Source organism: Triticum aestivum, chromosome 4A (genome assembly GCF_018294505.1).
Source record: "Triticum aestivum cultivar Chinese Spring chromosome 4A, IWGSC CS RefSeq v2.1, whole genome shotgun sequence".
Lineage (NCBI taxonomy): Eukaryota > Viridiplantae > Streptophyta > Magnoliopsida > Poales > Poaceae > Triticum > Triticum aestivum.
Window position 1 is genome coordinate 141,828,942 of NC_057803.1, and position 27,066 is coordinate 141,856,007.

Below are 27,066 nucleotides of genomic sequence, written 5' to 3' on the forward strand. Positions count from 1 at the left end.
GATGAAGAACCAGCGCCTATTGGGCCCTGGAAAGCCACCTCGTCATATGACATATACATGGTGGACACCCCAAAAGAAGGAGATGGCGATGGAACAGCGGAGGATGACCCCTCCAAGAAACAGCCTAAGCGCCAGCGTCAGCGGCGCCGCTCAAAATCCCGCCAAAGCAAATACGGTGATTCCAGCACAGGAGATAATAATACTCCGGAGAGTGCCGAAGAAAACCCCCTCCAGCAAGATTCAGCACAGGAGGATGGAGAAGCCAGCCCTCATGAGAGAGCGGCAGACAGAGAGGTCGAGGACGATAATTATATGCCTCCCTCCGAAGACGAGGCAAGCCTCGACGACGACGAATTCGTCGTGCCAGAGGATCCCGTCGAGCAAGAGCGTTTTCAACGCAGGCTTATGGCCACGGCAAGAAGCCTCGAGAAAAAACAGCAACAACTTAGAGCTGATCAAGATTTGCTAGCCGATAGATGGACTGAAGTCCTTGCGGCCGAGGAGCATAAACTCAAACGCCCCTCCAAGAGCTATCCAAAGCGCGGGTTGCTACCCCGATTAGAGGAGGAAGCACTTAAACCTACATCACCAGCACTTGATACGGCCGACCGGCCAGCTCGTGGCCGCGATAGAGAGGCCTCTCGGCCCTCCACTCAAGCCGCACCCCGTACCAAGGCACGGGAAAATGTGCCTAACCTGCGAGATATGTTGGAGGACAAGGCAAGGCAAACATGATCGATCTACGGATCGCGTGGGCGCCCCACGACTCGAGACAGTAACCGTCACGCCGGACACAAATCCGGTAGGGCCGAACACAGTAGACAAAGCTCATTGGAGCTACATCGTGATATAGCCCAATATAGAGGCGCCGCACACCCACTATGCTTCACAGACGAAGTAATGGATCATCAAATCCCCGAGGGTTTCAAGCCCGTAAACATCGAATCATATGATGGCACAACAAATCCTGCGGTATGGATCGACGATTATCTCCGTCATATCCATATGGCCCGCGGCGATGATCTCCATGCCATCAAATACCTCCCACTCAAGCTTAAAGGACCAGCTCGGCATTGGCTTAATAGCTTGCCAGCAGGATCAATCAGTTGTTGGGAGGACCTGGAAGCCGCATTCCTCGACAATTTCCAGGGCACTTATGTGCGACCCCCAGGCGCAGATGACCTAAGCCACGTAATTCAGCAGCCAGATGAATCGGCCAGGCAATTCTGGACACGGTTCCTAACAAAGAAAAATCAAATAGTCGACTGTCCGGACGCAGAGGCCCTAGCAGCCTTCAAGCACAATATCCGTGACGAGTGGCTTGCCCGGCACCTTGGACAGGAAAAGCCGAAATCTATGGCAGCACTCACGACACTCATGACCCGCTTTTGCGCGGGAGAAGACAGCTGGCTTGCTCGTAGCAACAATATGACCAAGAACCCTGGTAATTCGGATACCAGGGACAGTAGTGGCAGGTCGCGTCGCAACAAGCAGAAGCGCCGCATTAACGGCGACAATGCTGAGGATACGGCAGTTAATGCTGGATTCAGAGGCTATAAATCCGGTCAGCGGAAAAAGCCATTCAAAAGAAATCCTAGGGGCCCGTCTAGTTTGGACTGAATACTCGACCGCTTGTGCAGATACATGGCACCCCCGAAAAGCCAGCCAATCACACCAACAGGGATTGTTGGGTGTTCAAGCAGGCAGGCAAGTTAAATGCCGAAAATACTGACAAGGGGCTGCATAGCGATGACGACGAAGAGCCCCGGCCGCCGAACAACAGTGGACAGAAGGGTTTTCCCCCACAAGTGCGGACGGTGAACATGATATAGCAACCCACATCCCCAAGAGGGAGCGAAAGCGTGCGTTAAGGGACGTATACGCGGTAGAGCCTGTCGCCCCAAAGTTCAACCCATGGTCCTCCTGCCCGATCACCTTTGATCAAAGGGACCATCCCACTAGCACCCGTCATGGTGGATTCGCCGCATTGGTTCTAGACCCAATTATTGATGGATTTCATCTCACTAGAGTCCTTATGGACGGCGACAGCAGCCTGAACCTGCTTTACCAGGATACAGTGCAGAAAATGGGCATAGATCCCTCAAGGATTAAGCCCACCAAAACGACCTTTAAAGGTGTAATACCAGGTGTAGAGGCCAACTGTACAGGCTCAGTCACACTTGAAGTGGTCTTCGGATCTCCAGATAATTTCCGAAGCGAGGAGTTAATCTTCGACATAGTCCCATTCCGCAGTGGCTATCACGCACTTCTCGGGCGAACCGCATTCGCCAAGTTCAATGCGGTACCGCACTACGCATACCTTAAGCTCAAGATGCCAGGCCCTCAAGGAGTAATTACGGTCAATGGAAACACCAAACACTCTCTCCGGACGGAGGAGCACACGGCGGCCCTTGCAGCGGAAGTACAAAGCAGCCTCTCCAGGCAGTTCTCCAGTCCGGCCATTAAACGTCCGGACACCATCAAGCGCGCCTGGAGTAACCTACAACAAGACCGCCTGGCACGTTCCGAGAAGGCGTAGCAATGCGGCCCCAACCCCAGCCCTCGCAAAAATGCGACGCCAGTGCTTCGCGTACATAACTACGCTTTAGAAATACCATGGGTACAGGGGGAGGGGCACCATCACGGCACGCCCGAAACACGGCTTAAACCGCACCAGGGGCTGCCGATTTTTTAATTTTCTCTTACTTTCAGGACTCCATTCTTCAGAAGGCCTGTTCGGCAGTTCAATTGCCGCACAAACGATGCAAGAACCAGGGAAGCAGCCAAGCCATGCCGCATTATGGAACTCCCAGGTGGTCTCTATAACGAGCAGTATACCTGTTTCGCATACCATTCCGCAGCCTGCCCCTGGAGCGGACATGTTAAATAGTCCAACCTTTTTGCTTATCGCATTATTTTGTATCGTTCTGCTTTGATTGCAGCCCTTCTTAATAAACAATGCATAGCTTTTGTCTATTTTTGCATTACTCTTTTTTTTACAAATATATGTTCCTTAACAACATGTTGCACCCGTACATTTTGGTACGGCCAAAATGCGTCAAGGGCTTTAGTACCCCTCAATATGGTGTGAGAAGTCCGAACACTTTCACAAGTGCGGCACCCCGAACTGATAGCATTATATGCATCGGCTCCGAATCATGTCTTGGGTCAATAGTTGGGTTTGCCCGGCTCCTATGTTTTGGTGCCTTACGTTCCGCTATATCAGCTAAGGTAGCACTAGGAGAACTACTGCGATTGTGCCCCAGTTGAGCTGGGTCGAGCACCTCAGTAGAGAAAGCTAAAACTGACTGTCATGATGAAGCGAGAGCCGATCGCTGTTCGAGAGGTTTTTCGAGTCCCTAAAGACTTATGCCGCTTAGAGCGAGGAGTCGGCTCTGTCCGGCCAAGGCGTGGATAGCGCCCCGAACTTAGTCTTCTGAATACCAGGGGCTTTGCCAAAATTTAAAATTATAGAATTCTATGGCTAAGTGAGAGTGTTCACGCATTATAGTCCGATTGCCTCGTTTGTTGTGCTGAGCGCCTCCCTCGAAGGACCCAAACATGGGAAAAAGAGCACTCAGGTTTATCCCCGAACACCCCAGCACTAGCGGCACGGGGGCAGAAGCCGACGACTCGCCATCTCTCAGAATTGATAAATAGCCGCACAAAAGGTAATATTTTAAATTCCAACAGCATTGCTTAGCGCATATGAACAAGTTTTCAGCGCACAGGACAAAACGAGCGAGTTTTACTCAAAAATTACATCCCTGGAACATTCATCCGCCACAAGGCGGGCACCCTTCAGAACATCCATATAATAATTCTCGGGCTTGCGATGCTCTTTCCCCGGCGGTGGCCCGTCCTTCACAAGCTTCTCAGCATCCAGCTTGCCCTAGTGCACCTTAGCATGGGCAAGGGCCCTACGGGCACCTTTAATGCAGACGGAGCGCTTGATGACTTCGAGCCTTGGACAGACCCCCACCAGCCGCCGCACCAGCCCGAAATAGCTCCCAGGCAGAGCCTCTCCAGGCCACAGCCGAACTATGAGGCCCTTCATGGCCTGTTCGGCCGCCTTGTGGAGCTCGACCAGTTGCTTCAGCTGGTCGCTCAGGGGCACGGGGTGTCCGGCCTCAGCATACTGAGACTAGAACACCTTCTCTGTCGAGCTGCCCTCCTCGGCTCAATAGAATGCGGCGGTATCGGACACGCTAAGGGGAAGATCTGCGAATGCTCCTGGAGAGCTCCGGATTCGGGTAAGTAACAAGTAACTCACGCTTATGTGTTTGCTTTGCATAAAGAATACCTTACCCGCCGCTATCTTTTTCACCGCATGCAACTCCTGGAGGGTCTTCTGGGATTCGGCCTTGGCAGACTTGGCATTTTCAATAGCCATCGCGAGCTCGGACGCTCGCGTCTTTGAGTCAAGCTCCAAACTCTCATGTTTTTTCATGCGAGCCTGGAGCTCTTGCTGCACCTTGCCAACCTGGACCTCATACTTCTCCCGCTCGGTGCGCTCCGTGGCCGCCTATTCTCGGCCTCGACCAGTGCTTGCTTAAGGGTCGCCACCTCCGACGTGGCCCCTATAATAGCCATGATAATCCTGTCATTTTTTGCAATTGCACCTTTTTTATATATATCTAAACAAGGTATTTCTTACCTTCCTTGTCCTCAAGCTGCTTCTTGGCACGCCCGAGCTCTTGCTCGGACTGCTCGAGGTTCTGCTTCAGCGTATCCACTTCCGCAGTCAGTGCGGCGGACGCCAGCAAAGAAGCCTACATACGCATATTGACTCCTTTTTGTTAGACTCATGCGAATTTTATTTGATCCTCTCTTCGGCTTTTCTTCCCGAATGCCAAACAGAGCATCAGGTTCTACTGTCTATGCAGTAATATTATTTACACATTCTTTACTTACCTCAAAGCCTGTTAAAAGGCTAGTACAAGCTTCAGTCAGTCCGCTCTTGGCGGACTGAACCTTCTGGACCACCGCACTCATAATGGTGCGGTGCTCCTCATCGATGGAGGCGCCTTTGAGCACCTCCAACAGATTGTCCGGCGCCTCTGGTTGGACGGGGGTCACCGGCACGGTGGGCTTGCTCCTCTTGGAAGGAGGTCGCCCGCCGGACTCTGGAACCTTTGAAGGTTCCGGAGCGGTGTCCGGCCTAGAGCCGGACTTGGAGCCCTGGGGGGGTTTTATCCTATTTACTCCTAGAGTCTGGGAGGTCGCCTTGCAGCGCCTCCAGGACCACCTCTTCCTGGCTTGGAACCTGTTAGGACAACACTTCAGCGTCGTCCGTAGGGCGGGGGGAGGAAGCCGTCGGAAGCGAATTCACATCCGACGAGTCCAATGAACCGCTCGACGACGCGTCGAGCCGGTCTTTGGGTGGGCTGCATAATCATATTCGACATAAGGGAAGTTGTGCAATAAAGGAATACTATGAATTACTCTGGTATCCGGATACTTACGATTTCGCCGGGGGCTTGGCCCTGAGCGGCCACTCCTCTCCGCCGTCGTCGGCGTCGGTGGAGTAGTCCGGAGGAAGGGTTTTCCCCTTCTTGGACCCTTCGGCCTCCTTAGTAAGGGCGGCCTTCCTTTTCTTCTCTCCCCCCGCGGGAGGGGGAGAGGTCTCTTCTTCCTCCTCCTCGTCTTCACGGGAGGAATGCGCCTTGGAGCCGTCGGATGATAAACCCGACACCTCCTGGCGTCAGGCACTTTTTCGAGTCCCCGTGGCCCTCTTCGTGGCCTTCTTCTCCGGCACCACATAGGGTGCCGGAACCAGCAGCTTCGCCAAGCGGGCATCGGCTGGGTCTTCGGGCAAAGGAGCCGGACAATCGATCTGTCCGGACTTTGCCTGCCAAACCTGTCAAAGGTAAGGGAGCTTAGATCCTGCATAGAGTTAAACTATGAAAAACTAATACCCTGTAAAAGGTACAAACAACTTACCGCGCTAGCGTGACGCCGCGTGCTGAATCCGCGATCCTCGGTAGCGGATGCGGGAGCCTCGGCGCCCTTGAAAAGCACCTTCCAGACATCTTCGTAAGTCGTGTCGAAGAGCCTGCTCAGAGTTCGGTGCTGCGCCGGGTTGAACTCCCACAGATTGAAGGCCCGTTGTTGACACGGGAGGATCCGGCGGATGAGCATGACCTGGACTACGTTGACAAGCTTGACTTGCTTGTCCACCAGGGTTTGGATGCATGTTTGCAGTCCAGTCACCTCTCCTTTGCTGCCCCACGACAGGCCCGTCTCTTTCCAGGACGTGAGCCACGTTGGGGGTTCGGACCGGAACTCGGGGGCTGCGACCCACTCAGGGTCGCGTGGCTCGGTGATGTAAAACCACCCCGATTGCCACCCCTTCAGGGTCTCCACAAAGGAGCCTTCGAGCCATAATACGTTGGGTATCTTGCCCACCATGGCGCCTCCGCACTCTGCCTGGTTGCCGCGCACCACCTTCGGCTTGACATTAAAAGTCTTGAGCCATAAGCCAAAATGGGGGCGGATGCGGAGGAAAGCCTCGCACACGACGATAAACGCCGAGATGTTGAGGATAAAGTTTGGGGCCAGATCATGGAAATCTAGGCCGTAGTAGAACATGAGTCCCTGGACGAATGGGCGGATAGGAAAGCCCAGTCCGCAGAGGAAGTGTGGAAGGAACACTACCCTCTCATGGGGCCTTGGGGTGGGGAGGAGCTGCCCCTCTTCAGGAAGCCGGTGCGCGATGTCGTTAGACAAGTATCCGGCCTTCCTCAGTTTTTTGATGTGTCCCTCCGTGACGGAGGAGACCATCCACTTGCCTCCCGCTCCGGACATGGCTGGAGAAGGTTGAGGTGGGGAGTGCGGATTTGGGCGCTGGAGCTCGAGTGTGCGAAAATGGATAGGCAAAGGAGGAAGAAGGCGTAGGTGAAAAGGTGGATCCTTATCCCCTTATATGGGTGGATGCAACTACGTGTCCCCACCAGCCTGGTAAAACTCGCTTATCTCCAAGCGCCATAATCAATGGCGCGGTTGGGTTACCCACGCCCGTATTGATGAGAATCCCGGAATAAGGGGACACGATCTCTGCTTTAACAAGACGTGCCAAGGAAACCGCCTCGCGTGACACGCTGAGGTGGGATAATAAAATGATTCGAATAAAGGCTTGGCCGTGGTGCGTCGCACTATGAAATACGTCAGCAGATTAGATTTGTGTAGATATTATTCTCTCTATGGCAATATGTGGAAACTTATTTTGCAGAGCCGGACACTATCTTTGTGTTCAAAATCTTCTATGAAGTACTTGGAGGAGTAACCCGCCTTGCAATGCCGAAGACAATCTGCGCGCCGACTCGTCGTCATTGAAGCCTAGTTCAGGGGCTACTGAGGGAGTCCTGGATTAGCGGGTGTCCGGATGGCCGGACTATACCTTCAGCCGGGCTCCTGGACTATGAAGATACAAGATTGAAGACTTCGTCCCGTGTCCGGAAGGGACTTTCCTTGGCGCGGAAGGCAAGCTTGGCGATACGGATATATAGATCTCCTACCATTGTAACCGACTTTGTGTAACCCTAACCCTCTCCGATGTCTATATAAACCAGAGGGTTTTAGTCCGTAGGACGACATACAGAACAACAATCATACCATAGGCTAGCTTCTAGGTTTAGCCTCTCTGATCTCGTGGTAGATCAACTCTTGTACTACCCATATCATCAATATTAATCAAGCAGGACGTAGGGTTTTACCTCCATCAAGAGGGCCGAACCTGGGTAAAACTTCGTGTCCCTTGCCTCCTGTTACCATCCGGCCTAGACACACAGTTCGGGACCCCCTACCCGAGATCTGCCGGTTTTGACACCGACAACCACCATGAGATATCGATAGTTGTTTAGTATTGGCGCCAGACCCGTCAGCTAAGAAGACCCAGTCTCGGAATAACCGTACCAAGATGAAAGGATACAGAAGAATTGAGGAAAAAGGTTATGCCGCTACCGGAACAGCCTAGAGAAGGAACTGTCTCGAGAATCTGAGAAGACCGGCCCTGTCAAGAATAAGGATGGAGTATGTGAGTGTTGATAGGACAGTAACGATGTTTCTAAGGGTGGTAGCACCCCAGATCCCCCATGTGATGATCGATGGGTTTTGAGAAGACCCCAAACCCTACCCTATTTTCTGTCTAGCCTCTCCGAACCTCGAGGACGAGATTCATTTTAAGGGCGGTAGGTTTGTAATATCCCAAAATTCTAAATTTTGAAATGTTATAATAAATAGATAGATTTGATTGATTGTTTGATTGATTGACTGAAAGTGAGTGAAGTTCGAAAACTTTTTGAAGGTTAAATGAGAGGGACTAAAAGGACTTTCCCAAACTTTCATTTTTGCATTTATGCTCTCCATGAATTCAAATACTTCTCATCACAAAACCCTGGAGAGAAGATGACATGACTTCTTCCATTATTTAAATGACAATGGGTGTTGAAAATATTTGAATTTCATTTGGAAAATATTTCCAACCCAGGAACTTTATGCAACGCAATGATTTTCACGAGCGAAGATAAAATGACTTCTTCAAAATATATGAAATATGAGTTGGGAGTTTCAAAGAATTAAATTCAAAGTTCTTTTGAATTTATTTTCAATTTGGAGTTACTTGAGTTTTATTCAAATTATTTTTCTTCAAAAATAAAATATATGGAAAATAGGGTAACATGATTCCCTACAATAGAAAATTGGAGAAAAATAAATTTGAAATCATTTTGGTATTTTTAAAATGATTTTTATTGGATTTTATTAGACCAATAGCACCCTTTGAATTATCTCAATTCGTGTGGATTTTATTTGACTCTAGAAAAATGTTCAGCTTGAAGGGAATGTTTTTCTGAAAATTTTGATATATTATATGCCTATAGTTTATTTATTTATTTAAGGTTTTTCTTTTTCTCTTGGCGTTGTTTTAAAAAAAATCCCCGGGCCAACTGGGCCAAAGCCCAGCCAGCCGGCCCAAGTCGCCGCCGCCTCCTTCCTCCCGTGCACAACCGGGACTTCCCCGAAGTCCGGTGCCGCCACGGCACCGTCGCCCCTCGCCCAAGTCGGCCACCGCCCTTATAGGCTACGCCCGGACCCCCCCCCCCTCCTCGCATTGCGCCGCCGCCCTTGCACCGCATCCCGCCGCCGCGCTTTGCCGCCACTGCCTCGCCGCTTTGCCTCGTCGCTGCTCGCGCCACCACCGCTACCAGATCGCGCCGCGCCACGCCGCAGACCCCGCCGCCCGCAGCCACCATCGCCGCCCATGGTCGTCGCCGGAGCCGCCGCTGCCGCCGGAAACCGCCGTCGCCGGTTTTCAAAGAAAACCTCTATACCGGTAATAAACCGGCCGGTCCAGTTTATTTTATTTGGTTTTCTCTGGTTTTTCTTTTAGCTGGTTTTTCTTTTTAGTTAGATTTATTTAGTGGACGTCGCTAGTTTAGGCTTTGTAGCGAACGCGTTCATTAGATTAGATCTGTTTAGCGAGCGTTCGTTCGATAGATTTTTCCTTTTCTTTTTATTTTCGGCCAGAGACCTATCTGTGATTGTTTTTCTTACAGATTAGTCCCTCGGTTTCAAACTACCACTACTTTTTATTCGTTTGTCCAAATTCAACGAAACCAACGCCCACTTCTTCGTTATGATCCCCTCTTTCCAGTAATCTAACTTAAACATATGTTTGAAAATTTTAAATTTTGAATTCAAACAATTTTGTATTTGAACTTCGTTTGATCATAACTTGAGTTCCGTAGCCCCGTTTGAGTTGATTCTTTTTGCAAATCGAAGCTCTTGACCTAAACTTTCTGATAAGGCCAAATTCACTTAATTTTGGTACTGTTAGAAATTGTTTTATGTTGCAAGAGTTATTTGCTTGGTTTTGACATTTTCCGAATTGTTTTCTTTGTTCTCTCCGATCTTTGAGTGATTGCTTATGTGTGGTTACTATTGCTTGCTTACGATAGATTGACCGAAGAGTGACGAGTAGAACTATCAAGAGTTATGAGTGCGAATCATCTTCATCAACATTGTAGGCAAGTTCACAATTTTATCATATTCCTTTCATACCCAGTTTTTGTGCATTAGTTTCAACCTCAAACATTGCATGAGTAGGATTGATACATGTGGGTATTGGGAAGTAGTTGATGAGGTAGGAACCTATTGCCCTGCATTCAAACCTTGGGAGTTACTATTACGTTGCTTATATTGCTATGATATGCTCGTAGACGTGGATTGAGTTTGAGAGTATTCATGACAGATGTGAGATTGTTAATTAATGGTTTACTTAAGGTGGCAACTTTAACACACATCTGGGTGGATTGAGGCACCTGGGTATTCCAGCGATTGCCTGTTTAGGCACCTGGGTATTCCAGCGATTACCTGTTTTTCTTTATGGACCGCCACCCAGGCTCAAAGGGATCATGAGATTATTCATACTAGAAACTTCCGTGTGCAGCCACAAGCTATTATGGGCTCTAGCATAGTTGATTAAGTCGTGTGAACTCTTACAGTGGTAGACTAGCAGATGTAGGGGATATAGGTGGTACGGTCTATCCATCGTAAGGTACAAACGCTTCTGAAAGACCGTGTCTCGGTCATCCGATTCTCAAACACCATGTAGTGCGAGAAATCCAATGGAGGAGATCGAGTCTTGTGGGGAAAAGTGCGCAAACCTCTACAGAGTGTATAAACTAATCATGATTAGCCGTGTCCCCGGTTATGGACGTCTTGAGTATCTAGTGCTTGGATTATCATGTGAATCTCATCATGTGACTTTAATTAATCTTGTTGGGTTTTAATGATGATGCTTAATTGAGATTGAGAGAGTGTCTACACTCTCAATATTTAACAACCACCATGATAGTTAAATAAAATTTATTCCTTTGCAGTAGGGAAAAATTAGCTTTTCACAAAAACCATTTAACCATAGAGCTTTTCCACCAGCCATATATGCATGTAGTGATAGCCATTGTTCATCATTCTCTATGGTGTGAATTTGCCAGTACATTCAATGTACTGACTATTTGTGGCTGCAACCTCTCATGTTGCAGGATTATCTTACGACGAGTAAGTGATACGTTAGGATTACGATTTCTACACTCAACTTGCTGTTGGTGTTGATGGAAATCCACAACCTTGTTACTTCTGCTATTTGGTTTGAGGTAATAGTATTTACGTTACTTTATACATGTGATTTACCTCTGTTATAAATCCTCGAGTACTGTGTGTGTCAGCATACCGATTCAGGAATGACACTTAATCACAGAGACTTGATCCTTTCGGGTCGGGTCGTTACATGTTTCCTTTTTACAAGTACAGGCCAATTTTCTAGACAAGTTATAGTTTTTTCGTAAACATATGAAATATTCTTTGAGACACGTTGAACTTTGTGTCAAATACATGTTTGAAAATGTTTTCGGGTACATGCTAAACATTTTTCAAACACACACTGAACATTTTTTTTCAATGGTACAAAACAGTTTAAAAGAAGTAGGCAACATTTTTTTACATCCTATTAACAATTTTTATAGTTTCCACAAGCATATATTTTAAATGTGTAAATATTATTTTATATATCATGTTTTTTGATGGTACAAAATATTCTTTTTTAGTTACGAACATTTTTTACATTTTATAAACATTTTTAAAAAGTCATGAACATATTTGTGAAATGCGTAAAATAAATAAATGTCAACAATATTGTTGGAATGGTAAGAAACATTTTTTTTCTTAATTACCTGAACTTTTATTAATTTTTATTGCCATTTTATTAAAACTAGTAAATATGCCCGTGCGTTGCTACAATTAATTTAATTTAATTGTTTTGGCCATGGATAATTTAGTCGAAGCCCAATTCATTTTGGTTTAGTTAGCGCATTTTTGATTGTCGTTGTCCAGCCCATGGGGTATAGATGTGAAGAGCCATATTCATTCCCTTCGGCGGTACCTTCTTCAAATCCCCACACCCCTAGGGTTGAAGCTGTGGTGTGCATGGAAGAGTATTTGAGCCGAATAAACATATGGTGGAAAGGTTGCGGTTCGAGAAGAAGGGGAACATGATGAATTTCAATCAGGTGCCTATTTCTCGACTTTGAAACATATTCTTCAATGTATTAACTACAATTTAAAGGATTTTCATATAGTATTATTTGAAGTAAGAGCACTGGTCTCAGTATGACGTTGTAGATCGGATCATTGATGCCTAGTTACAAAGCATATCATATCGACAATTAACCATCATACTGACAATACAAATATTGTACACATAGCACCTCAAAAATCAAGAAGCCTAAAGAGAAAAGATCAATTAAAGGTTACCTATTGTTGATGCATGTTGCGTGCATTAGGTGAGGTGGGAGCCGAGTGAACTCTCGCCAGCGAGTATGGCTTGCACAACTTCGAGAAGATATATATAGATGTACTAAACATGTACAATATCCCAGAGATGGATATATTATGGGTGGAGGTAGCCGGTGGCGTGATCAATATGTAGTCATTGAGCAGCTAGCTCACTGATCTAATTAGCTACAAAGTGGATTCCCTACTTGCATTGGCTGATAATGGCTGATAAACTAAGTAAGCAGGAAGAAGGCACTGGGCCGTGGTGATCTCCGTCTAGATCGATCTTTTTTTTATTGCAATTTTTGTTGGTAGCTTACCAAGTGGACTGCATGGTCCCGTCTTGATAAATCACCTGCATGTTTCTGCCCAGATGCAGCACAATGTGACACTTTTTTAGTTTTAGCTGTTAACTTCAGTTAAAAATGTCTGAGTTTGAATTATTCGCCTCCTTTTATTGTTCTGTTTGTACTATTTATTTCATGTGATCATGAAAGATGATTCAATGTGCATGTCCCTCTTATTTCGCATATATAGAAGGTTAATTTATCCTTCTCCTTTTGCCTTATATTTCCTCAATTCATTGAAATCCTCTTTAAGAGAGTGCTTCCTTATATTTCCTCGATTTCTTGAAATCCTCTTAACTGCCCAATATATCCACTATTTCCTTCTGTAGCCTCTCTTCCCTTCCATATATTTCTTTTTTTTTTGAAACCCCCTTCCATATATTTCTTTATATCACGATCCCGAGATTGCTTCGTGATATCCAGAAATTTTAAATAAACACTTATATATAAATTGGGTAGATTGTATTTGGCGGAGCGAGGTGGGACTATTTATTATACGAGTCAACCTGTTTTCAAACATACACCATTATCTAGCCCAGTTGGTTGTGATGTTGTTTGTTGGACTGGATGTTGTGAGTTCAATTCCACTAAACGGCAAGTATTTTTTAGACGATTTGTTCGGGCAAATCCTATTTGGCGCATATGCGCCGGTTCGCCAACCGGCGCCTGCAGGCACATCGAAATGGATCGCACTAACCACCAGCAGCCATATCATGTGTGCAAAAGCTCTTCTTCACATTTTTCTTCTATGTCCTTCCCTCTTTTCTCCTTTTCCATTTTCTTTTTATTTGGAACTATTTTGTTCGGTTTTTTATTCTTTTGGCCAAATCGAATGAACTTTTTCCAAAATCCGATGAACTTTTTTTCAAATTGGATGAATTTTTTTTGAATTCGATGAACTTTTTTCAAAACCGATGAACTTTTTTCGAATTTGATGAACTTTTTTCAAAACCGGTGAACTTTTTTCGAATTTAATGAACTTTTTTCAAAACCGATGAACTTTTTTCAAATCTGATGAACTTTTTTTTGAATTCGATGAACTTTTTTCGAATCCGATGAACTTTTCCTCGAATTCAGTGAACTTTTTTTGAATTCAATGAACATTTTTTTGAAAATCGATGAACCTTTTCTTAAAATTTGATGAACTTTTTTTTGAATTTACGGTTTCTTTTTTGAGATAATTTATATTGAGTAAATATTGATGTTTTGCTGCACGGAAAGGTTAACTAGAACTGTTTTCTTGTAGTAAACAACAAAGTTAGTTTGTTCTAGTGGTTTGTGTGTTGTACTCGCAACAAAGTGATCCTCGGTATTTATTGTTGTTTTACTTCAATAGCGAACGAGTGCAAGCGCGCGTTGCGCCGGCCCATGCCAGCGACGCTGCAGGCGCCAGCTCGTTAACGGGCGCCTGCAGCACTGACTAGGAGCTCTCATTTGTTCGGCTAGGCTAGTTCGATTCCTGGGAGGGCGCTGGTTTTTTTTTTTGTCTTGCAGTGCGGCTCTTTTTTTCTTAACGATGGACGGAGGAACGGAATGGGCCAGAGGCCCAATATGACCCTGATCCTTACGATGCCCAAGTGACGTACCAGAAAACAGCGTGGACGCTATGAATTAGTATCACCTCGTGTATAATAATACACTTAACGTAGGATCAGATATGGGACGAAATCAAGAATATCACCTTGCTTTAATAGTATCCTTACTTATATGTTGCCTAAGTGACGTACCAGAAAACAGTGTGGACGCTACGAATTAGTACCACCTCGTGTATAAATTATAATATACTTAACGTAGGATCAGATGTGGGATGAAACCAAAAATATCACCTTGCTTTAATAGTAGGTATATACAAATATAAATATAGATATAGATATGGAATAGATAGATATAGATATAGATATAGATCCGTAATGTGATGAACATTTTTTCAGGCTATCAGCAATTTTGAAATTTACGCAATCATTTTTTTTACCCTGCATGAACAGTTTTGAAAGGGACATATACATTTGTGCTCCTAACTCGAACCTACTACCAGATTTACCCTTAATTTCTGAGTCTGCTCCATTTTTCCCTTAAAAGGCATTTTAGGTCGCCTAAATGCCCTTCCGTCAAAGCCATTTGACCGATACTATGAAACTTCATAACAAATTCGTATGAACATAGAAAAATGCATATAAGATACTAAAATGTTAAAAAGTCACCTATATGTGCATGTCATCTGCACTCATGAAAAAGGTATTTTTAGAACATGTTTAGGTTATTAATGTTATTAGCCTTTTTTAGGGGATATTGGTTTAAATCGTGCTTTGATGAATTATTCTTTTTTTAGACGTGCACACTTACTAGTGGTGCATGCAGGATTTCGTACCTACGGATGAGGTGAGTATTGGCCGCCAATCACTAACCGAGTATAGCTCGGATGGTTAGATTTCTAATATTGTAACCAGCCTTCGAAGTTCAACTCCTAGATTTGCCATTCATATTTGCATTTCTCTGTATTTATTTCAGTCTTTCCTGCGATGCTCGTTCAGCAGAAAACGTTCACGTCAAATGCGAGACGTATATAATGACTTTGTCAATTTCAAGATGTTGCGCCGGATTAAAAATAGGATGTGCATGTGTGCGTTTGAAAGATGAGTGTATGTGCGAATTTGTCAATGTACTAAAAAGTTTTGGCCGCCGAACAAACAGCCTGACAGACGGGTTCAGTCCTTAGCAGCGGAAGGGCAAAAACCAGCTGATTACCCGAATGAAATATATCTTTTGCCGTTTGCGCAGTTGTCTTGCAATCTAGAACAGGGGTGGCTGCCCTGCCTCCTCCCAAGGATAATCCATGCACGTACCTGCCTTTGCCTCCAAGGGCATGGCCATGTGCTCGGCGCGCTTGCGCACGCTGTTGCTTTAGGGTTTATTTGGTTCCAAATAAATCATTAACTTATAAGTCCAAAAGTGAAAAAAAGTGAAGTGACTTATTTTGTCAAACAGACCCGACTTATAAGTCACCTCAACTTATAAGTCATAAGTTGCTCCACCCCAACTTAAAACTTATAAGTCATCCTTTTTTACGTGGGTCCCACCATCTGCATGATGTTGATTGATATGGAAAGGTGTGTCAGGTGACTTATAAGTCAGATGACAATCAAACAGGTGTGACTTATAAGTCACTAGTTTTAAGTCACCTGACTTATAAGTCGGGTGACTTATTGAAACCAAACAGACCCTTATTCGTGGACATGCTGGACTGAACGCAAACCATCACCAACCTCCCTCGGCCAATCATCGGGCGGGCATCCGCATAATCCAGTTGGATCTGCAAGTTGCCACGTTAGGAAGTCAGACCTCTTTCCAGCTCAATGCTTCCATAGGAGGAGAGCGAATCAGACCAAGTTTCTCCAACGGACCGAATACTACATACATTGGCAGTAGTAGTACTACCGTGCCCACTGAGGTCGTCCGTTACCGTTGATCCGAACTGACAAAGTTCTGTTGTACAGTATTTTTTGTCGGTGCAGGCTAGCTGGTTAGGTGTATCGTAACGCAGTCCGCAGTGGATATGGGTTGCTCAGAACTTGCTCGCAAAGAAAAAAGGTTACTCAGAACTCAGCCTGGTGCTCGTGTGAATTCCAGCATGGTAGTATCGCTGTCCACTTCCCGGAAGGGACAAAGCGCCACGTATATCGTCGAGACTCCAGAGTAATAACAGGTATGCCGGCCAGTTGTGGTGCAGCAAAGTCGCAGAGAACCATCAAGTCTCCGAGACTCTGAGCACACACAGTCCAGCACGTCGCTGAGACGTGTCACGGCTCGATAAAAAACAAGAGAAACCGCAACGATCGTTCTTTTTCTGAAGCTTCAGAACGCCAACCTCGGGTCAGCACCTCCTCTCCTGTGCTCGTGCTTACAACCTGGCACCGACGACGAGTCGTCGACGACAGCGTCATCCCCAGCCAGCAGCGCAACCCGCGCGCCCGGGTGTCCTGCCGGGGCACCACCTTTCAGTGACACGCTGCACGCAACGGCTAAAACCCGGAGGCTGACGTCGAGCGAAGCCTCGCGTGGCGTATGGCCACGAGCCCACGCCGGCCGAATCCGCTTCCGCGTTGGCCCGCACGGCCGCACGTTCGAAACTTCCAGTTCCAAGGAAACAAATTGGTAATATATGTAAGAGGCCTCTATATATAATACAGTAGTAGTACTAGGAGTACGTGGGGCCAATTTTATAGGAAAAATATCAACATTTACAATACTAAAACTACATGGTATGAAAATTAATTTTATGATGCATCTAACAATATTGATTTCATATTGTGAATCTTGATATTTTTTTATAAACTCAGTCAAAATTAACAAAATTTGACATTGATCAAATCTTTATATACAGACTAAAAAAAGGGATGGAATACTAGGAGTACGGGGGGTTGAATCGCTAGTTGATTCCGCCCCGCTTGAGGTCACCGTTTCATGCAAGAAACGGCAGCTTTTAGAGCATTTACGCCAACTCCAACACGCACTTCCATCTCGTCTGGTTTTGTCTGTATGGGGTAAAACCTGTCCCAACGGGCATACCCAAACGAACAAGCATGTTCGTGGGAGTTCGCTTTTGTCCGGCTCAACCCCAAAGCTGGACCAAACTTGCATCACAAATGCTCCTGAACGGACAGAAAACGAACGCTCTCCACGCCCCTATCGTTCACCCTTGTCTATCCTCTGGCCCACAAATCAGCGACTCCCGCTCGATCCCACCGCGGCACGCCGCAGTCCCTCTGTCTTCCCGCCCTGCGCGCGGCCCAGCCGCAGCACGCCGCAGCCCGCCCGCCCACCGATTGCCAGCTCTCCATCGTCATGGCCCCGCTCGAGCTCCGCCGGCACGGGAAGACGGTGGCGTCGGGCGAGGACGAGACGGCTAAGAAGGCGAGGGATGACGGGCGTGGCGTGCGTGCGGGTGCTTGCCGCGGTTGCCCGGCGTGCAAGGCGTGCGCGCGGGCGGGGCGGGTGCGCCGCTGGCGAGTTCGGGGGGGGGGGGGGGCGGGTGTTGCGGCGGGCGCGGGTGCTTGCTGCGCGTGCGGCGTGCGAGGCGGGTGTGCGGGCGGGGCGGGTGCGCGGCTGGCTAGTTCGTGGTGGCGCGCGGGGCTGCATGGCGAGTTCCGGGCGCGGTAGCGGCGTGCACGGCACAATGAGCTCGGGCACGAGGCGGCGGCGGCCGTGGGGCGACACGTCAACGTCGGGGCAAAGAGGCGGCGCGCGGGACAACATGGCGAGCTCGGGGTGAGGCGGTGTCGTGCGCGGGGCGGCACGGCGAGCTCGGGGCGAGGCGGCAGCGTGTGCGGGGTGGCATGCGAGCTCAGTGCAGGACGTGGGCGGCGGTGGGCAAGCTCGGGGCGGAGGCCGGCGAGCTGCGGTGGGCGCGTGGCGGATGCGGGCAAGCTCGGCGCGTCGACGGCGGCGAGGCGTGCGCTGGGAAGCGCTACGATGAGCCAGGGTGGACCGTTTGGGGTCCCGGGGCCTTCTGCGCATTGGGTGCAGATGCTCCAAACGCCTGTCCACCCCCCCCCCCCCCCGACGTCCACCCCAATCACTCCACAAATGGACAAAAGTGGACATCCGTTTGCGTCTAGCGTTGGAGTTGGCCTTACAACCGGACTTGGCAAATCCGACCCCTAAATATCCGTGGACGCGTCCGGACATGCCCGCGGGTGCATCCAGACGAGCCCTCATATTTTTGTTTCGATATTCACATATCTCAAATCATGAGTCTTAAATCCGTGGAAATACATGCACGTCGATCATACAAGCCATTGTCGCATGTAAATAGTAAATTTTGTTCAGACAATGTGTCGAACACATCAAGCGCAAGACGGAGCTAGAGAGTTGTCGAACGTAAGCGGTGGCGTCCAGGCCGGAGACGATGTTAGAATAAATCGGAGGCGCATAGTCGATCCATCAAGGACCAAGCAATCACACAAGCACAACACCGAGATTTGTTAACGAGGTTCATCGATATGGCTACATCCCGGGCATAACTAGGGGCGCTGTTGGGAATCGTTGCATGGAAAAACAAATTTTTTCTACGCACACATATTGATCTATCCATGGAGATGCATAACAACGATGAGGAGAGTGTGTCTACGTACCCTCATAGAGCGTAAGTGTAAGCGTTTCACAATGCGATTGATGTAGTTGAACTTCTTCGCGCTTCAACCGATCAAGTACCGAACGCACGACACCTCCGCGTTCTGCACACGTTCAGCTAGGTGACGTTCCTCGCCTTCTTGATCCAGCAAGATGTCGAGGTAGTAGATGAGTTCCGTCAGCACGACGGCGTGGTGGCGGTGATGGTGAAGTGATCTCCGCAGGGCTTCGCCTAAGCACTACAAAAATATGACCGGAGGTGTAAACAGTGGAGGGGGGCATCACACACAGCTAACAATTGATCTGGGGTGTGCTAGGCGCCCCCTCCCACATATGTATAGGTGGGAGGGAGGGAGGAGCAGCCAAAGGAGGCACCCAAGTAGGAGGAATCCTGCTTGGGGTCCCTCCCAAGCTGCGCCACCTTTCCTTATTTGGAGTGCGGGGAAAGGCAGGGGAGGGTGGCTGAACGTATCTATAATTTTTGATTGTTCCATGCTATTATATTATCTGTTTTGGATGTTTTATATGCATTAATATGCTATTTTATATGATTTTTGGGACTAACCTATTAACCTAGAGCCCAGCGCCAGCGTCGGTTTCTGTTTTTCCTTCTTTTAGAGTTTCGCATAAAAGGAATACCAAACGGAGTCCAAACAGAATAAAACTTTCGCGATGATTTTTCTTGGACCAGAAGACACCCAGGAGACTTGGACTGCAAGTCAGAAGAGCCACGAGGCAGCCATAAGGGTGGACGACGCGCCCAGGAGGGTAGGGCGCGCCCCCCAACCTTGTGTGCCCCTCGGTGACCCCCTGACATAGATCTTCCTCCTATATATACTCATATACCCTGAAAACTTTTAGGAGAGCCACACAACCACTTTTCCACCGCCGCAACTTTTTATACCCGTGAGATCCCATCTAGGGTTCTTTTCCAGCATCCTACCGGAGGAGGATTCGATCACGGAGGGCTTTTACATCAACACCATTGCCTCTCCAATGAAGCATGAGTAGTTTACCATAGACCTACGGGTCCATAGCTAGTAGCTAGATGGCTTCTTCTCTCTCTTTGACTCTCAATACCATGTTCTCCTCGATGTTCTTGGAGATCTATTTGATGTAATACTCTTTCGCGGTGTGTTTGCCGAGATCCGATGAATTTTGGATTTATGATCAGCTTATCTATGAATACTATTTGAATCTTCTTTGAATTCTTATATGCATGATTTGATATCTTTGCAAGTCTCTTCGGACTATCGATTTGGTTTGGTCAACTAGATTGGTTTTTCTTGTAATGGGAGAAGTGCTTAGTTTTGGGTTCAATCTTGCGGTGTCCTTTTCCAATGACAGTAGGGGCAGGAAGGTGCGTATTGTATTGTTGCCATCGAGGATAACAAGATGGGGTTTTCATCATATTGCTTGAGTTAAACCCGCTACATCATGTCATCTTACTTAATGTGTTACTCTGTGCTGATGAACTTAATACTCTAGATGCAGGCATGAGTCGGTCGATGTATGCAGTAATAGTAGTAGATGCAGAATCATTTCGGTCTACTTGACATAGACGTGATGCCTATATTCATGATCATTGCCTTAGATATTGTCATACATTGTGATACAGTGAGGTGCTATACAAACCGTTTTAACCCCTTTCTGCAACGACATTTGGAACCGTCGCCAAGTGAGTGTGGGAGATAGGGGGTCCTTCCCACACGACCCAGAAACCGTCGGGGATATGCCCTCCTGGCACACACGTTCGGCAAAATGAGGTCGTGTGCGAACGACGAGCGGTCAAATATGGTAATACGTACAGTAGAGCTAAAAAATACAATTATACAGGAAAAATTGTTTCTGGTCGCAACTACATGCCACACAGTCAGTCCCCGCTAAAAGTTTCCGTTCGTATGTACATCCCACACAGTCGCTCCAAGGAAAACATTTCCGTTCACAGGTACATCACACACAATTGTCCCCGTTAAATCGTTTGTGATAGCATTGCCATTGCACACGATATTAACAATTTTATCGTTTGCGTTATTGAATGCATCACACACGGTGCGTAGAAGAAATTGTGTGGTAAAGGCTGTCCATCTCATATAGTTTTTATGTGGCGAACGTTTGCACAAGATGGCCTAACGCAAACAGTTTTCAAGAGAAGGTCGTGTGTTATTGTTCATTGATCCAACACGGTTTATTCATAGAAACTGCGTGCGTTGCCTGAGGTCATCGCCCATGGTATTTTCTCAATAACCGTTTGCAATAGCAAACCCAATTAGCAGGCTAATTCGCCATTAGCAGGCTAATTGCCCTATTATTAATAATGATTTATTAATCTAATTGACATTCATATTAAGCACATAATATATTTCATTTTCATATTAAGGAAGCATGATTTCATAATTGAAATACATCAGAGTACAACATGATATAGCTTCAACACTCAGCTACCCCATTACACAACTGCACCAGCACCAAGTTTCACATGCAACATGTAGAACCTTTCGAAATTAACATCATAGACGGTATATAGACAATGCATCTCATGTGGAAATCTGCTGAAGCGTAAGGCGAATATTGAGCCTTCATTCATGTTGAAGGTCTTTGCAACTTTAGACCAGTGTCTGTGGATGATTGACCGTCCATCCTTCGTCCTCTTCAGGAACACTTCAATATTGAACCGTGGGTGTTGTATGAAAACCTTCATCGCCTCCTGACCATAGAGGTGGTTTGAGAGGTAATCATCAGTGAACTGCTTTGGAAAGGTTTGAAAACAAGGATGTGCATAAATATCTTCTCTATATTGGAAATGGGGCAAAGGAATAGGAAGGCAAGGTATAATAGTTAGTACCATCTTGTAGTGAACTGATGTCTTCTTCATTGTGCAGACAAAGATCTTGTTGTTTTTTGTCGCTAATTTCTTTATCCTAACAATCTTTCCGAGTTTCTTGACTTGATTGATATTCATGTACAACTCATTTCCTCATATGCAAAAAGGGTCGAACAGTGGATCAAAACCTCTGACAGCAGGACCTACATGTGCAAAACCAAATTGTTAAAAACCTAAATATTAGAATGGTTCCTGCAATTGCACAATAATGTGACATTAGACAACGGACCATGCACGTGCTAACCTTGATTGTAAACCTCGGTGCTTCCCATTGTTTCCCTGCAACACATATAAGGTGGTTAGTCATCAGGTTAAGTAAGGGTTCGCATGCTATCAATAAAATATGTTGATGAAAAATAAGGACATTGCATATTCATCTGATTAATTCAAGACACATGGGAAACCCATTTATCCAAACCAAGCATGATAAAGAAATAGGAAATATAGCACTTGTATATGTTTCTCATGTATTAAGTGCTGCCAAATTCGATTTATTCCTCACACGCACAACAATACAAAATTCTACCCACGACAATTGGACATCGCATTGCAGAATTGAACCAAGAAGTGAACTAAACACCGCAACAAATGAACCAAACATTAATTGAGCACCACATTGCACAATATAACATACTCCTAATAGAAGATCATACAGTTAACCAAACCAAGCATGCTTAACAACTTGGAAATATAGCAATTGTATTTGTTTCTCATGTATTTACTACAACCAAATTCAATTTATTCCTCACATGGTATACAATAACAGAATGCACCCACAACTATTGAACATCACATTGCAGAATTGAACCAAATAGCTAACTAAACACCACAACACAAATGAACCAAACGTTAACTGAGCACCACATTGCACAATATATAACCAAACCAAGCATGCTTGACAACTTGGAGATATAGAAATTGTATTTGTTTCTCATGTATTTTGCAAAGATAAATTCGATTTATTTCTCACATGGAAGACAATACAAAATTGCAGCCTGAAGAATTGAACATCACATTTGCAGAATTGAACCAAACAGTTAACTGAAGACGACAACTAATTAACCAAACAGTTAGTGAAGGAGCACTGATACGTCTCCAACATATCTATAATTTATGAAGTATTCATGCTGTTGTATTATCATTCTTGGATGTTTTACAGTCATTTTATAGCAACTTTATATCATTTTTTGGGACTAACCTATTGACCCAGTGCCCAATGTTAGTTGCTGTTTTTGCTTGTTTTTACATCGCGGAAAATCAATATCAAACGAAGTCCAAACACCGCGAAACCTTTTGTGGATTTTGTATGGACCAGAAGACCACCAATGGGCCAGACCAGCACCTGGGGGGTGCCTCGAGGGGGGCACAACCCACCACGGCGCACCCACCTCGGTGGCCTCCCTTACCCCCCTCTTTACCCTATAAATTCACAAATATTCCAAAAACCCCCTGGGTTAACCTAGATCAAAAGTTCCGCCGCCACAAGGCTCTGTAGCCACCAAAAACCAATCTAGACCCCGTTTTGGTACCCTGCCCGAGGGGGGGAATCATCTCGGGTGGCCACCTTTATCATCTCGGCGGCCACCACGATGAGGAGGGAGTAGTCCACCCTCGGGGCTGAGGGTTTGCACTAGTAGCTATGTGTTTAATCTCTCTCTCTCTCTTGTGTTATTGAGATGTCACAATCTTGATGTATCGCAGGCTTTGTTAATATAGTCGGATCATATGGTGTTTTCCCCTCTCTATCTTGTGATGAATTGAGTTTTTCCCTTTGAGATTTCGTTGTTATCGGATTGAATACTTTTATGGATTTGAGAACACTTGATATATGTCTTGCAATTGAATACCCGTGGTGACAATGGGGTATCATATTGATTCACTTGATATATGTTTTGGCACTCAACTCGCGGATTCCCGAGGTGACATTGGGGTAATCTATGCATAGGGGTTGATGCACGTTCTTATCTTTGTTTCTCTAGTAGAAATCTTGGGGCACTCTTTGAAGTTCTTTGTGTTGGATTGAATATTATGAATCTGAATTTGCTTTGGTGTTATTTTAGTACGAACTCTTGGTTAGATCGATCGGAAAGATTACTTCGTGTTATTTTAGTACGAACTCTAGGATAGATTGATCGGAAAGAATAGCTTTGAGGTGATTTCGTACCCTACAAACAATTCCGTCTTATGTTCTCCACTAGATAGGAACTTTGGAGTGATTCTTCATTGCACGTTGAGGGACGGTTATATGATCCAATTATATTAGCACTGTTGAGAGATTGCACTAGTGAAAGTATGGACCCTAGGCCTCATTTTCAAGCATTGCAATACCGTTTTTGTGCCCGTTTACTATTTGCTACCTTGCTTGTTTTATTTATTCATATTATAAAAATATATTTCTACCATCCATATTACACTTTTATCACCATCTCTTCCCCGAACTAGTGCACCTATACAATTTGCCATCGTATTGGGTATTGTCGGTGTCAAAACCGGCGGATCTTGGGTAGGGGGTCCCGAACTGTGCGTCTAAGGCGGATGGTAATAGGAGGCGAGGGACACGATGTTTACCCAGGTTCGGGCCCTCTTGATGGAGGTAATACCCTACGTCTTGCTTGATTGTTCTTAATGATACGAGTATTACAAGAGTTGATCTACCACGAGATCGTAGAGGCTAAACCCTAGAAGCTAGCCTATGGTATGATTGTCCGTTGTCCTACGGACTAAACCCTCTGTTTTATATAGACACCTGAGGGGGCTAGGGTTATACAGAGTCGGTTACAAGGGAGGAGATCTACATATCCGCATTGCCTAGCTTGCCTTCCACGCCAAGGAGAGTCCCATCCGGACACGGGACGAAGTCTTCAATCCTGTATCTTCATAGTCCAACAGTCTGGCCAAAGGATATAGTCCGGCTGTCCGGAGACCCCCTAATCCATGACTCCCTCAGTAGCCCCTGAACCAGGCTTCAATGACGATGAGTCCAGCGCGCAGTATTGTCTTCGGCATTGCAAGGCGGGTTCCTCCTCCGAATACTCCATAGAAGATTTTGAACACAAGGATAGTGTCCGGCTCTGCAAAACAAGTTCCACATACCACCGTAGAGAGAATAACATTTCCACCAATCCAATCTACTGACACGTTTTGACAGCATGACATCATGTCACGGCCCGGTCTTTATTCGAACCGTTTTTCTCAACCAGCACCACACATATTGCGGGGCGGTTTTCTTGACACGTCTTGTCAAAGCAGAGATCGTGTCCCCCTTATTACGGGATTCTCATCAATACGGACGTGGGTAACCCAACCGCGCCATTACTTACGGCGCTTGGGGAATAATAGGTTTTACCAAGTGAGGGGGAGCCACATCGCCTCTTCCGCCCTTATAAAGGAACAATAATTCACCCTCTTCACCCGTACCTTCTTCCCAACTCATTCCATTCTGCTCAGGCTCCAATGCGCGAGCGTTCACCTCCTCTACCCACAAGAGGTCTTCCGAAGATGTATGGATCCGGAGCAGGAGGCAAATGGATGGCCTCTACTGTCCGAGAGAAGGATATCAAAAAGCTTTGGGAGGCCGGGTATCTGGCCAAGAAAATCGGCCACCGTCTCCCGACGGCGGGACAGATCGTCCCCACTCCGGAACCCCATGGGAGGGTTGTATTCCTCCCTCACTTTGTCCGCGGGCTGGGATTTCCCCTCCACCCATTCGTTCGGGGTATCATGTACTATTATGGGATCGATCTTCACGATCTGTCCCCTAATTCCTTCCTCAACATCTCGACATTCATTGTCATGTGCGAGGCTTTTCTCCGTGTTTCGCCACACTTCAGTTTATGGCTGAAGGTCTTTAACGTGAGGCCCAAGGTGGTGGGCGGCGAGCACGTCAAGTGCGGGGGCGCTATGGTGAGAAAGACGCCCAATGTCATATGGCCAACATGAACCTTTAATGATTCTGTCAAGGAGTGGCAACAACAGTGGTTTTACATCACTGAGCCGAGTGGTAAGGAGCGGGCCGCTTCTCCCGAGTTTCTATCTGGTGCCCCTCAGCGGCTTACGTCCTGGGTCAAGAAAGGAGTGGATTGGTCCTCGTCCGACGAACTGTCGGTGCTCCAGACGCACGTTAAAGATATGGCAGATAAGAACATTGAACTCGTCGACGCAGTCCAGGTGATGTTAGTCCGCCGGATACTGCCTTGTCAACACCGGACTTGCAATCTATGGGAATTTGATCCGGCCAGGCACCAAACCTTGCGAAGGCTCTTCGGCTCATCGCACGAGGACATTTGGAAGGTGCTTTTTAAGTCCAGCAAATCATGGCTGGATTCCGCTGAAGACCGCGGGTACCAACTGTCCCACCCTGCAAGTTCGGTGAGTTCATCAACCTTTCCATCCGCATGACCCAAAGGAAGCGCTTGACGCGTGTTTATTCAACTTTTCCCAGAGCTGGATGAAGAAGGCGGAGCGGATTCATTGTCCGACCCTGCTGCCCGAAGACCCGGCCATCCCACTTCTGACGAAGATGCTGGTCCCGGCGCCTTACAAGGTGCCAAAGAAGACGGACGAGAAGGAGGCTAAAAAGACCTGGGGCGGCCTTCGTCGTCGCGGCACTTCGGGCACAATACCTGAAGGCTCTGATGCCCATTCCTCCTTCGAAGAGGACGAAAAGGAGGAGGGAGATGACCCCCCTGCGGAGGGAAGAAGGAAGAGGACGACCTTCGCATCCTTGGAGGCCAGACTACCCGAAAGAGGAAAGATTCCTCGTCAAGGGGAGTCTCCTGCCACCGCCGACAGCGGCCTGGCATGGGATCCCAGGGCCCAACCCCTGGTGAACTCGTGAGTATCCGAATACGTTTAAGCGTCTGGACTCATCATGGCTTAGTATTTTAACCTAAGCCGTATATTTCTTGTAGTCCGGCAAGGTCCAGTACCGAACAATCCTCATCGGAGGACCTGCTGAGCTCAAACGCTGTGGAGAGCAGGACACCCCCGAAGGACCCTTCCTCCAAATAGGTGCCAAACACTGAGGCCTCGTCCCAAAAGGACCCCAGCCAAGGAGAAAAGGAAAAAACCGTGAAGGCAGCGCCTGGAGGTCGAACCGCAGGGGCCGGAGACGCGGGGAAAAAGATTCCGCCGGCAACCTCTGTCCATCCAGAAGTGTCAGATGCTTTGTTGGTGGCGCTACGAGATGCCTCCATCGTTGATGAACACCGTGCCCTGATGGGCGCGGTGATTGAGAAAATTCAGTCGACCGAGAGTGGACTAAACGAAGCGTGTATCAGTCTTATAAAAGGCTTTGGGGTATGTTTTATGAGTTATCGAAGAGTGTCATAGTATAGATAGTAGCCCATGATACACTGTTCGGTGAAAGAAAGAACC